The sequence below is a fragment of the Leuciscus leuciscus genome (assembly GCF_965113295.1).
Source record: "Leuciscus leuciscus genome assembly, chromosome: 9".
Classification (NCBI taxonomy): domain Eukaryota; kingdom Metazoa; phylum Chordata; class Actinopteri; order Cypriniformes; family Leuciscidae; genus Leuciscus; species Leuciscus leuciscus.
The window spans coordinates 23,912,227-23,924,917 of NC_138733.1; the positions used below are offsets into that span (position 1 = coordinate 23,912,227).

Consider the following 12,691-nt stretch of genomic DNA (forward strand, 5'->3'; position numbering starts at 1 on the left):
CAGCTTAGCAAGAAAGATCAACTCTTTTGCTCACAGAACGGAGTTTGACAGCCCAGGGCGTGCCGCTATTTGAATTTTTGGCATCATTTTTGAAAAAGCAAGATTACCTCAGTGACTCATGATTGGGAAAGGCTGTTGAGGTTTTGGACTAGGCAAGAGTTCTGTGTTATCAATCACTGAACTTGTCAAAGATTTTAGTGGGGAACATGATCTGTTGAGCTACTTACTTTTTTTATTTTCTCAGTGAAGCCATTTGAACAAAGTTGAGCTCTTGAATCAAACTCCCCAACCATCATAATCACTTTTCAGGTACAGGGCTGCGTGTTGATTTTATTTTTATCATCATGTAAAATTTATTTGTAAAAGTTAAAGGGATACTCCACCGTTTTTTCATATTAAACTATGTTATTCCCTTAACTAAGACGAGTTGATACATACCTCTCTCATCTCAGTGCGTGCACTCAATCGCTCTGGCGCGCGGTGACACTTTGATAGCACTCAGCTTAGCCCAGTATATTCAATGGTATCTAACAGCAATGAATTTAGAAGTGACCAAACACATCAACGTTTTCCCTATTTAAAAACAGTTACACGAGTAGTTATACGACCAAGTATGGTGACAAAATAAAACGTGACGCTTTTCTAAGCGGGTTAAAAAGGATAACTATAATGTATGGTGGAATAGCACTTTCGGGAGTACTTCGACTCGGCGCAGTAAAATGTCACGCCTGATCCTCTTCCTCTCACTTCTGTCAATAGTCAATAGTGGGAAGAGGAGCAGGCGTGACTTTTTACTGCGCCGAGTCGAAGTACTCCCGAAAGTATATTTAATTTATATATTTTTTATAAAATAGTATAATTTTAACCCTTAAATGCATGAATGTTTCACCAATCATAATGACATATTATGTATTTATAAAGTATATCTAACACGGATGGATCTCAGAGAATGTTGCGATAATATAAAACTCTCCTGATTTTAGAGTAACAATTACAGAAGAATAATATACATCATATTTTGTTACCTTTTAGAGCTTGGAAGGGTTCAGTTTGAGCAGATGTTTTATACCATCGTCATTGTCCTCGTCAGAGCTCATTTCCCAGTACATTCAGCATCTGGCTCAGATTACGATCTCAAACATATTCTCAAAACTATCATTTTCATCATCTTCAAAATGAATATTTTGATAGCTGAGCTTCTTCACCAGATCCACCATCAAGTGACAGTGACACTAATATCTGATTGCGATCAGTACTGAGCCATTTCAAGTTTTGCTGATGATACTTCCTATTCTTTTGTTTTCTGCCTGCTGTAACTATGAGTGAAACATCACGTCATTATTGTGTATCAGAAATTTCCACCTTGTGGAATTAAGGTAAATTGCACTTATTCAGCCATCAAAGAATTAATTATTGTTGAGCAGAAAAAGAAAAAATACTGGGGTTGTTAGCGACCCTATAACATTGTTTACACATTTTTTTATGGGAAAACAGGCATTCTTTTATCATTTTATTATTTATTTTCTTGTTATATTGTTTATAATGAATTGAATGAGGAATACTAAGAAGGTTAAAGTCTAGATTTAAAAAATGAGGAGGGTAGTAAATGACATCCTGGGTCACTAAAGACCCGAGGTATGAGTTGAAGTGTCAGTGTCTTAAAACAGTGTCTTAAAACAGTGCTTTTCTGTATTAAGCATTTTAACATCAGTGCATCCGATTCCTAACTGCATTCGTTATAGCAAATTGTGTGTTTATCATCTAGATTATTAATTATATCTTTGCGTTACAGGTGATAAAACATAAATGCTTATCTTCAGGTATAGCAATTTTATTTTTTCATGGTCTTAAATGCATATTTGCATAGGACAAAAAAGATCTTTCCACGTAGTGCATCATACCTTTGCCTACATATACATGTATCACAAAAGAGTGTTTATATTTCTCTACATCACGTTGCATGTTGGCCCAAATTAAAGGAAAGATTAGTTTACAATGCAGGTCTTTGTGAAGGTCATACATTGATGTTCCAGATATTAACATCATATTAACATCTCTATATGGTGTAGGACAATCACAGTTTTATTTTTTTATTTTTTTAAAGTTTATGATCAAATGAGCAGCCACTTGTCATTAACCCGTAGATCCGATCTTGTGATAAGTTTGATGGCACAAGCTCGTTTCTATGGGTCTCTGTCTCTGTGGTAGAAAATCGTCCAAAATGTAAGGCCAGCCTGCTTTGGCTTTTTACATATTGCACTCTTTGCCTTGCTTGCCAGGCATTGAAGTTGCTCAGACATGTCTAGTGTAATTTACTATTGATTGACATTTATGTAAACTTCTTCAAAAGGAATTACAGCAACCGAGACTGTGTGCATCCAGGTTGAGGTAGTAGGTTGTATGGTTTAGAATTTTGCCCTGGGAGTTAACTGTACAACCTTCTAGCTTTCCTTGGAGCTCACAAGCCACCGATCAGCATACAGTTACCAAAATTAAACTACAATAAAACTTTGAGACTTGAAGAATCAAGTAAAATGATGCAATGCATTTTTATTTGGAATTAGTATTTGAATCAATTGAGTGTGAGTCTGAGAGATGGACCTTTATATATCCTTTCATTAGTATTGAATGGAATTAAACATTCATGCATAACCCTGCGAGTCATTGAGGATTATGTCTGTCAGAAGTAAAGCTGCAGCCAGTCACAGGTGAAATCGATGAAATAATCTGAAAAGGAATGTTTTATTTTTTTTGTGCCTTTTTTTTTTACAGTTAATTTCATGCATCCATTTTTGGTGAATGCTGCACTAGAATAAGGCTCATATTTCGACTACAGGGTGAACAGAATTGATTCTGTATTTGTCTACATCTCAGTCCATTTGTCTTGTAAAACCACAAGAAAGCAATTGGCCTCACTTATAATTTCAATGGTAACCCAACAAGTTTCCTTGAGGGGATTTTTTTAACCTATTTGTTCACCCTTTAGCTGTTGCATGAGCCTATTGGCTTTTAATTTTTCTCTGAAGCTGTAATATGAATTTTGCTTAGCTCTGCCGCACCTGACAGACAAGTGATAAAGCTTGGTTTTGCTTCATGTCCAGTAAATAACCATAATGTATACGTGGTGCACTGAGGTGTCATCGATTTGTCTGGAGCTGGTCCTTTCGGTGCTGTCAAAGAGTCTCATGGATCAATGCCGGCTCGCCCTTTGACCCCTAAGAGAAATCAATAGCATTGAGCGTAAGGGGCATGGGCAGCGTCGATAGAGTTGGCTGTCAATTGGTGTGACAAGACATGATAGTTATTAATGTTTGCACACTCTACCCTGTCGGCCAGTACATCTCGGCTCAGACATTTTTTTATAGACATATTTTATGTTCTTGAAGATATTTTATCAGAGCAGGGAAGTGTTAGTAGAGTGCAGAATGACGCGCTGTTCGGATTTGAATTGAGAATGCTTTTTAAATTTAAATCAAATTTGAATTGAGGTAGCACACAAGATACAAGTTGCAATTCAAATTTTAATTAAAAGAAATGATATAACTGAAATAAAATGTAATATGACCAAATTTCTTTAATAGAAAAACTAATTGTCAAGTTAAAGTGTTTATAAAGCTTTGATAGATAGGCCTATGTGTATTTAGTTTACATATTTCATCATATTTAATAAATTAAGCTGTGTCAATCACCTGTGTTAAATTTCTTTGAATTGCAATTCCATTTAATTCCTCTTCCTGTCATTTCAATTCAAATTCCAACTGAATTTCCTGTGAGGCGTGATTAATTTAAATCAAGTTTGCATGATTACATTGAAAGAGAGCCAATTCTTCAATTCTGAATTTTGCACAACCCTGATACAGTGTTGAGATTCATTAATTGGTTTTGTATTTGCCTATAGTGAAGGGCCACTGCAGAACCATAACACTCAACTGCACAAGGACTAACAAGCTTTGTAAAGCTGGTAATGTATTTGCTGCATCTTTAATGTCCAAAGGTGAAAGTGGGGGTCAGCAATGTCCAGACGCTAAGGCAAAGGCTGTAATAGAGTTGATTGATTACAGGCACTAGTTTAGGGCCTGCATTGATTTCATTTGCTTTAAAAGTCCCTAGGCCCTGTAGAGTCTCCAATGTCTGCAGTCTGGAGTCCAAGCGGACTTGGACTTGAATTATGTGTTGCTGTAGAAATCGCTGTGTTCCTTGTGGTGCAGTGGAGATTATATACTGACATTCACAGCGCTGTGCTCCTCTGAGAATGCCTGCATAGGGCAGGAGTGTTAATGAAACGGGGAATGAACTGAACCACAAGATAGGCTGTTCTGCAAGTCATTATATCGTTACACGAACCCTCTTTCTCCATGAACCGCCTTTCTCAGTGTTTGCGCTATAATGTTAGACATAGTTAATGATGAATTAGTCATTAGGCATAGACTTATTCATAATATGCTATCAGCAGTGGTGTAAATGATTGCTTAACAGTTAATTTCTCAAAGAAGATGCCATCGACTGACCCAGACCAACCGCAGAATAGTTTGTGCAAAAGGTTTATTGCTGTCTTCAGTCAATTAATTTGAGCATCCCCTGAGCCGGGATGAGTTTAAAGATGAGGTCGTCTGTCAGGAAGACATTGAGTTTGTGAGGTATTTCTTTGGATCTTCACTTTTCTGCCACCAGCCATTTGCCTTGTGCCTGAAGAGAAGTGCTCGCCTCACTCATGCGCCGCAGCTTCCTGCCACTGCGGGACAGCATGATGGATGTCTCCCACAAGCCAATGGCAGCAAACGGCGGGGCGGGTATAACCTGCGCCTTCCAGTCCACCCCCGCCCCCCTCCTAAGACCAGTCTGCGTCTGATTCAGCACCCGGCTCCTCTTTTCTTTACCTCCAAATATGATTTTTTCTCTCCTTCAGAGATGGATGGTGGCAGCGATGGCGTCTCGTTTGTTCGGAAAGGCAGAGGTAAATTGTGAATGCCGATAATGATCTGCTCATTCCCGGGAGCATCACCTTGGTCGGTTCTCGCCTTGTCCTCAGGGGAGGACAGGGGCCAGAGGTGTGGGGGGCGGGAGGAGATTGGGGGAGGAGCCGGTAGAGGTGAAGGGAATAACATCACTCATGTTTTGGCTGGGGTGAGCGACTGAATTGCCACCACAGATGGGAGAGATTTCATTAAGCGTACCGAATAGTGTCGACAGAGGTAAAAGAGGGGGGTGGGGTTCGCCGTTCGTTGTTCGTATGTTTGCCACATCTGTATGTAGTTGCCAACTAGTCGCACCTCCAAATATCTAAGTGACAGCTTTGTCTTGAGGCGGTTTGGTGCATGCCTGCATTTCCAAAGGGGTTTGAGTGTCCGATGCAGCGTATTTGAAAGTAACACAGACTTCCGCTGGGGATTTTTCTGTCTTTTCTGTGTCTGCAACTATTGCCTGATGTATTTAACTGCAATGCAAAGTTGCTTTGACCTACCTGTTATGTGGATGAGGCACCTTGAATCTCTGCTGGGTGTCTATGGGATTGCATGTCTGTCATGACTAAGAGAAGACAACAAAGAGGAAGGACTTACCGTCTGGCTCTGAGATGGAGGTGGTGGGGGGTGTTTCCTCTCCTCACACAAAGACTGCAGAGCAAGGGCATTTGTCTATCGAAGTCCAATCTAAGAAAGAGGAAACAAGTTTCACAAGTTGTCATTCAGCTTGTTGCCATTCCATTCTTCTTTTCCGCCCCATCATCCTATTATAGTTTTGTCTCATGCATAACAGTTATTAGCAAAACGTCTTTGTATTTTACATGCAACATTTTCAGGCTTTTCACAGGACCAGTGATGCTTTAGGACACAAAGCATACGTGATGCAGCCAGACACAAACTTTTGGCAGTGTAGAAGCTGCTGAGTTCAGCTTCGATAAAAGAAAAGCAATAGCCTCAGCTGGTTATAGCTGCCCTCCTCCTGTTCCCTGAGACCCTAACTCGTGAGTTCTTCTTTCAAAATCACGGGTCAGGAGCTTGGGAGACAGGTGGAGGGCTTCAGCACCTCTGACCAAAAAAAATTCTCTCATACAAACGAGCTTGTGCGACAGTATGTTTGCCTGCTTAATACATGCTAATCGTATCGTGTTATATATGGGCTTGTCACACTGCACTTAACCCAGGGTGAGAATTTAAATCCCAGGTTAACTCCACTTTTAACCCTGGGTAAAGTGTTTCACAATTCTATTTTTGAAAGCAAGTTATCATGGCTGTTAACCCCGGGTTAGAGCAGGGTTTATCGGAACTTTGTGATGCTAATCCTCCAATTGTGGTGCCAAAAAATATAGAGTGTAAAACGATTAAAAAAAGTTTCACACACTGAGTTTAGTTTCATATTAGGGGGAAAAGTAAAAGTTATTGTATATTCTTATAGTGTAAATGATATTGTTGATATAGCGGTTTCCGCAGACATTCTAATTCATTAATTAAAAAATAATTAAAAAATAATGTATCTCCTGATTTCACAAATAGGAATGTTAGTCTAAAGTTTCCAAATATACTGTGTGAAGTTAACTAACCATAAGTAAAGTATAAACAAGTGAATGAGTGATATGAGTGAACCCGGGATTACATTAAACAAGGGTTTGGATTGAGAAATGAAAGTCCCACAGGCTATTTCGAGATCTGTATTTAAGATCTGAATTTAAATGCATAACTTTAAAACATTTCACTCACTTCAATCACCTTGAGGCACGACCGGTTTGTAAACCGGGAAATACCAACTTAGGATACACCTGGCAGCTAAGGTGTCTGGTTAGGGGGTTTTCCATCCCAAGTTCTCAGATCAGAGCATACATTTATTTCAATACTATAGTAAAAGTCAGATTAAATGCAACACATGTACATGTTCCTTGTACGTAGTTTTGGTAAACCGAGATGTATCTTGTGGCTCTTTCACAAGCACAGCCAATGCATTAAAAGGCGTATCAAAAGGAGAATTTACTGGGAATTTAATATGTAGGTAATGCATTTGGTTTGCTTCCTGCTGGGCATATGGTTACTATTACAGTTTATTGGCAGAGACAGAGATTGTCGAGAGTGTAGGGAGGGCAAATGCTGTTTTCAATAATTTTTCGAAGAAGTTCTCTGGCAGATTAATTAAAAGCAGATTGGCTCCTTTATTATGGAATTATCGCGGAGGCAAGATGTACAATGGAAATAAAAGGTGGAAAAGGTCAGTATATTCCATTACTGTCCATTTGATGTCTGTGAACTAGGAGGATTAGGAATATATATATATGTTTTATCTAAGAAGCGGGTGGGATTTATTGCCGTCACTCAAATATTTTCACATCGTTAGAGTTTCCAATCAGACTCCAGGTCTGAGGATAATTGCTTTGCTTCAAAATGTCATTGCTGTGTTTATGACAGCTGTTAGCGAGTCTTCAAACATTTATGAATTAATAGCATAATTCTGCAGACAGTTCTAATGCCATTCGGTATGCTTGTCTGCAGAATAATAATTCACTATTCCAGTACCTCGTTTACCATTTGCATTTAACCTACATTATTTGTGGATGTGTAATTATAAAGCCACTGACTGAGTAAGACTTTGCTAATGTAATACTTATATATATATATATATATATATATATATATATATATATATATATACTGTATATAGCCTAGTAAGTGATATATTTGTTTAAAACACTCAGGTTGACTCTTGCCCCCTTTTTGTCATTATTTTTAAATCTCTGACTCTCAGGAATGAGTTGAATGAGAAAAAAAGAAAAGCGTCTAAAATGCATCCTCAACAAAACTGATTGTCCTCTGACGCTAACCATCCAATTACGCACTGCATGGCTTTTATATATTTATTAAACTTCACTCCAAGCCGTGGCAGTTTTCCAGCTAATAGGTGGTTGCCAGAGCCCCCAGCAACAGTAGCGAGATAGTCATCCACCATGAATACAAAACAGTCAGGCATGGCACAGTAAGCCTGAAGCCAATAGACTCAGTCAAATGCGCATGCCCACTGAAAGAAAAACAGCCATGTGCGTCTGTCTGTTATCTTGCCACCGGAAATCGGGATATCGGAAAGAGGTTATCTTTGCATCTTTGAGTTTCCATTCAGAGTTACAGTGAGGGTTTTAAAGCGGAAACATCTAACTTGATGGTTTACAGCTTGCAAGATATTAGTAATGATATTATATAGTATGAGCAGAGGTTCTCAACTTTCCTGCAGAGTTTAGCTCCAACCTTGATCAAACTCACCTGCTTAGTAATCCTGAAGACCTTGATTAGCTTTTCATGTATTTGATTAGGGTAGAAAAGTCAATCTTGAGGTCCAGAGTTGAGAACCCCTGATATAGAGTTTGGTGGGCACATTTCAATGTACTGAGAAAATTGCAAATCAAATCTTTTTCTTGGGAAATCGCCATTGGATCTATTCTAGGGCTGTCAAAATGGTTTAAAAACAAAAAGTTTACTTAAATATGACTAATATTCAAATCTCCTGATCAAAACGATTCAGAAACCAGCGATATCATATATGCATGTGAACGCGATCATCAACATTAAACAGCATATATAAAAAAACTGCCAAATGTCGACCCAGGACGAGCTATAGGACTGTGCAAGCATTAGGGGTGTTGATGGACTCGATGTACTCCATCTATGTTTTGATCATCTTTCTGAATCCGATCTGTATGTAGTCTTTGACAAAAACTTGATTTTCTCCGGGTTTTTTTTTATTAAACTTACCCACATTCAAGTGTTGATAAAAGGGAAGGGTCTGTTCTTTCTTTTGATATTATTGTATGTTCAGATATTTATATAACAAAATATTCTGGGTTCCATGAAATTGTGAAAATGCGCAATGAGCAAAATATTAATGCACCGCATTAAAATGTATATTCAAAGCAATGAAATGGCATGACTGTCTTCACAAAACATTTAAACAAACGTTTCACAAACGTTTAATGTTAATAAATCAAATATAATTTCATAAATTGCAAATTGCAAAAAAAAAGAAAAACGGAGCGCCGATCACACAGACAATTTTTTTTATGTTTAAAAACATGAGATCCAGTGGAATGGAAAACCTCCCACAAAGTCTAGAGACATGTTTTAAAAAAAAACTTGAAATGGTTTTCTACATGCAGCTTCCTTGTATGAAATGTGAGTGCAAAGATGTACGTCTAGAACTTGTTTACAGAGACCCAATGGAAAAGCAGCGCTCTGTGTGAGCGTCTTGGAGAGCTTCTCTATTTCTCAGTGGTTTGAATGGTTTTGTTTGAATTGTTTGTATGGTTTGAGTCATCGTAGCATCTCGTGCCCCATTGATAAGGCTGTCTGACAACTAAAATTCAAATGCACCGTTTTAGCATTCGAATGTGGATTTTTATTTTAGATTAGACTAATATTCAAAATTCCACTTTTAATTTGAATCTATTTCTAATCAATTCAAAATTACAGTGAATAAAATATCTTGATTGTGGACTTTTACAGTGATTTATCAACAAAAGTACTAATAGTATGAGTCATGAATTGTGGGTAATTTCCACAGTGCAGAGCTGGCACGATCTACAGCCAATTTAAGTGCATTAAATATGTAGTCCCATGGAGGTCAAGGAAGGCCTCAAAGTGACTGAATTTCTTGACAGATATTGTAAGATGCTTGAGGGCGAAGCTATTGTCTTAATTTAATAAATGTGAGTCAAATAAGGACACAACCGATGTTTTGGTCACAGATGTCTTGCTCTTGAACTAGTTGACTTTTTCTTTTTCCTATTTTCTATCACACACGCATATTTGCTAGCACACACTTGGGTGATATTCAGAGTTGGCTGATGTCTGGGTTTTTCAGACACTGCGGCAGGCGTCCAGACAGTCACCTGAAAACTCACTCCATCTTTGAGTGTGCTGCCGCCATTGCTTTCACCCTCCATTTCAATCTTATGAATACGCTGCATATAGATTACAACATTTTCATTTCATTTTCACATTTCAATTTCTTGAAAATGAGAGGCTGTTGCGAGGCAAATCAATGTTTTATGATCTTTTTTTACCTAATTTCAACCATGCACTGTCAGACAGCCATTAGCGCCAGTGAGATTCACTTTTGTGTCGTCATGTGGTGGATATAGTCTGTAACTGATGCAAATGATATTCTGGCTCCAAATCTCCCATTGTCCCTCTTCAACTCAGTTTTATCTCCTTGGCGCCCTCTACTGCATTGCTTTGTAGGTGTTGCCATGACAACCCAATCCCTGCGCATCCATATTCCATGTTCGCAAGCGACAACAAGGTGCACTGTCACATTATTTGTATCGGCACCACCAAGGTCACTTTCTCTCAGCAGTCTGTCTACCAAAGTCAGCAACCCTCATGTCGGCCAGCCCACCATGAGCTGTTGAGCAGACACGATGTGCACGGACACTATTTTAATATATGATATCGTATGATTAAGATTGTCTGCACTTTCTCAGCCACCAGGTCACATTTTGCTGACATGTTTTCTTTAAACTGGCTAAATAATCCTTTAGTGGAGGAAAACCTCACTGTGTGTCTCATATACCAAGCTTTAACTGTACGATAATTGTAGGGGGAATTCAATGGAATGTTTAGCATAATTTTTGTGCCTCATATGGAAATGTATCCGTTATTTATGGCCGATATGTGGGTTTACCGCAGATGAGTCGAGCGCCAAACTAAAACCATCTCATAAGATGGTAAATGTGTGGTTTCGGCTCAAACTGAAATACCGCAGTGTGAGGACCATTTCAAATGATGTATATATGCGATTGTGGCTGAAATTGTGCCGTGTGTTTCATTTGCAGGCAGTCGGCAGTGTTTAAGCGAAGCTCATCTCCACACAGATGAGCTGAGAGGTCAATGAGTTCCTGGGCTGCCACAGAGACTGCCAAGTACAACCAGACACACTCTATTAGATGCATTATAAAACTGTTGAAACTCTCTCTATCTTTTTCTCTTGCTTTGCTTCTCTCTCTCAGTGTTGCATTAACCAACTCTTATTACTGCCAAATGCTCTTGTCCAGGCTTTGTTCAATAAAATATAAAAGATGAAAATCTTTGTTCTTTTGCTTGTTTTTTTAAAAGAAATATACTGCAACTTTTCTGCACAAGACATTCTACAGGAGATTTTAACAGGTCAAAGTTGCTGTTAAAAAATGATATATATATACAGTACAGGCCAAAAGTTTGGACACATTACTATTTTTTATGTTTTTGAAAGAAGTTTCTTCTGCTCATCAAGCCTGCATTTATTTGTTCAAAAATACAGATTTTTTTTTAATATATTGTGATATATTATTACAATTTAAAATAATTGGTTTTCAATTTATTATACTTTAAATTATCATTTATTTCTGTGATGCAAAGCTGAATTTTCAGGATCATTACTCCAGTCTTCCGTGTCACATGTGACATCCAGTCTATCACATGATCCTTTAGAAATCATTCTAATATTCTGATTTATTATGAGTGTTGGACACAGTTCTGCTGCCTAATATATTTGATGAATAAAAGGTTAAAAAGAACTGCATTTATTCAAAATAAAAAAATATTTTCTAATAATATAAATCTTCTTTACTATCACTTTTTATCAATTTAACACATCCTTGCTGAATAAAAGCATTGATTTATTTCAAAAAAAGAAAGAAAAAAAAATTACTGACCCCAAATTACTGACCAGTCGTGTATATTGTTGTTACAAAAGATTTCTATTTTTAAAACATTTGCTTCTTTTTTTTCTTCTTTTCTTTTTATTCATCAAAGTATCCTAAAAAAGTATCACAGGTTATGAAAAAATATTAAGCAGCAGAACTGTTTCCAACTTTGATAATGAATCATCATATTAGAATGATTTCTAAAGGATCATGTGGAGTAATGATCCTGAAAATTCAGCTTTGCATCACAGAAATAAATGATAATTTAAAGTATAATAAATTGAAAACCAATTATTTTAAATTGTAATAATATATCACAATTTTACATTTTTTTCTGTATTTTTTATCAAATAAATGCAGGCTTGATGAGCAGAAGAAACTTCTTTCAAAAACATTAAAAATAGTAATGTTTCCAAACTTTTGGCCTGTACTGTATATATAATTGTTTTTACTGAACTGAACACAAAAGAGGGTATTTTGTTTAAAGAATATGGAACAGTTGATGGGCCACAAAAACTACTGTGGGAAGTCAATGGGGCCCATCAACTGTTCGGTCTTCAAAATATCTTCTTTTGTGTTCAGCAGAAGAAAGAAAAAACTTGCGGCTGAGTAAATGATGACATAATCTATCCCTATAACAAAAGTGTTAATTTTACAATTAATAATGTGCACGTTTTTGAGTACAATCTTAAAAGAAACATTTTTCTGTTCATTCTGTAAATGTTGTGTAAAATATGAAACAATATGTATTAATGAATATTATTTAAATGCATGTTATATAACATGAAATAATTATTTGTTGTAAAAATTTGAAATATCATTCTAAATATATATTTTTAATTCTAAATTCAGTATTATAAAGGCCTGCTCTTTAGAAATCAGCAACAGCCTTTCCAGACGGAACGGTTAACAGAAGTGCTTATTTTACAGTGAATAATGCACTTTTTTAAATATTAAAGGAAACATGTTTCCTGTTAAATATTGTGTAAAATAATAAATAAATAATAATCAGATTAAATATCTCAACCAGGGTTATAT

At 37.0% G+C, this 12,691-nt stretch overlaps 1 protein-coding gene across 1 annotated transcript in view; it reads left to right on the forward strand.

The window, feature by feature from the left end:
* LOC309506139 (arsenite methyltransferase) overlaps positions 1 to 11,129 on the forward strand; it is a 54,950-nt gene extending 43,821 nt beyond the window's left edge. Inside the window, exon 11 of the mRNA XM_082179747.1 lies at positions 10,805 to 11,129. The gene's annotated coding sequence lies outside the window, so the exon portion shown is untranslated. The remainder of the gene's footprint in view (positions 1 to 10,804) is intronic.
* Positions 11,130 to 12,691: the final 1,562 nt, after the last annotated feature.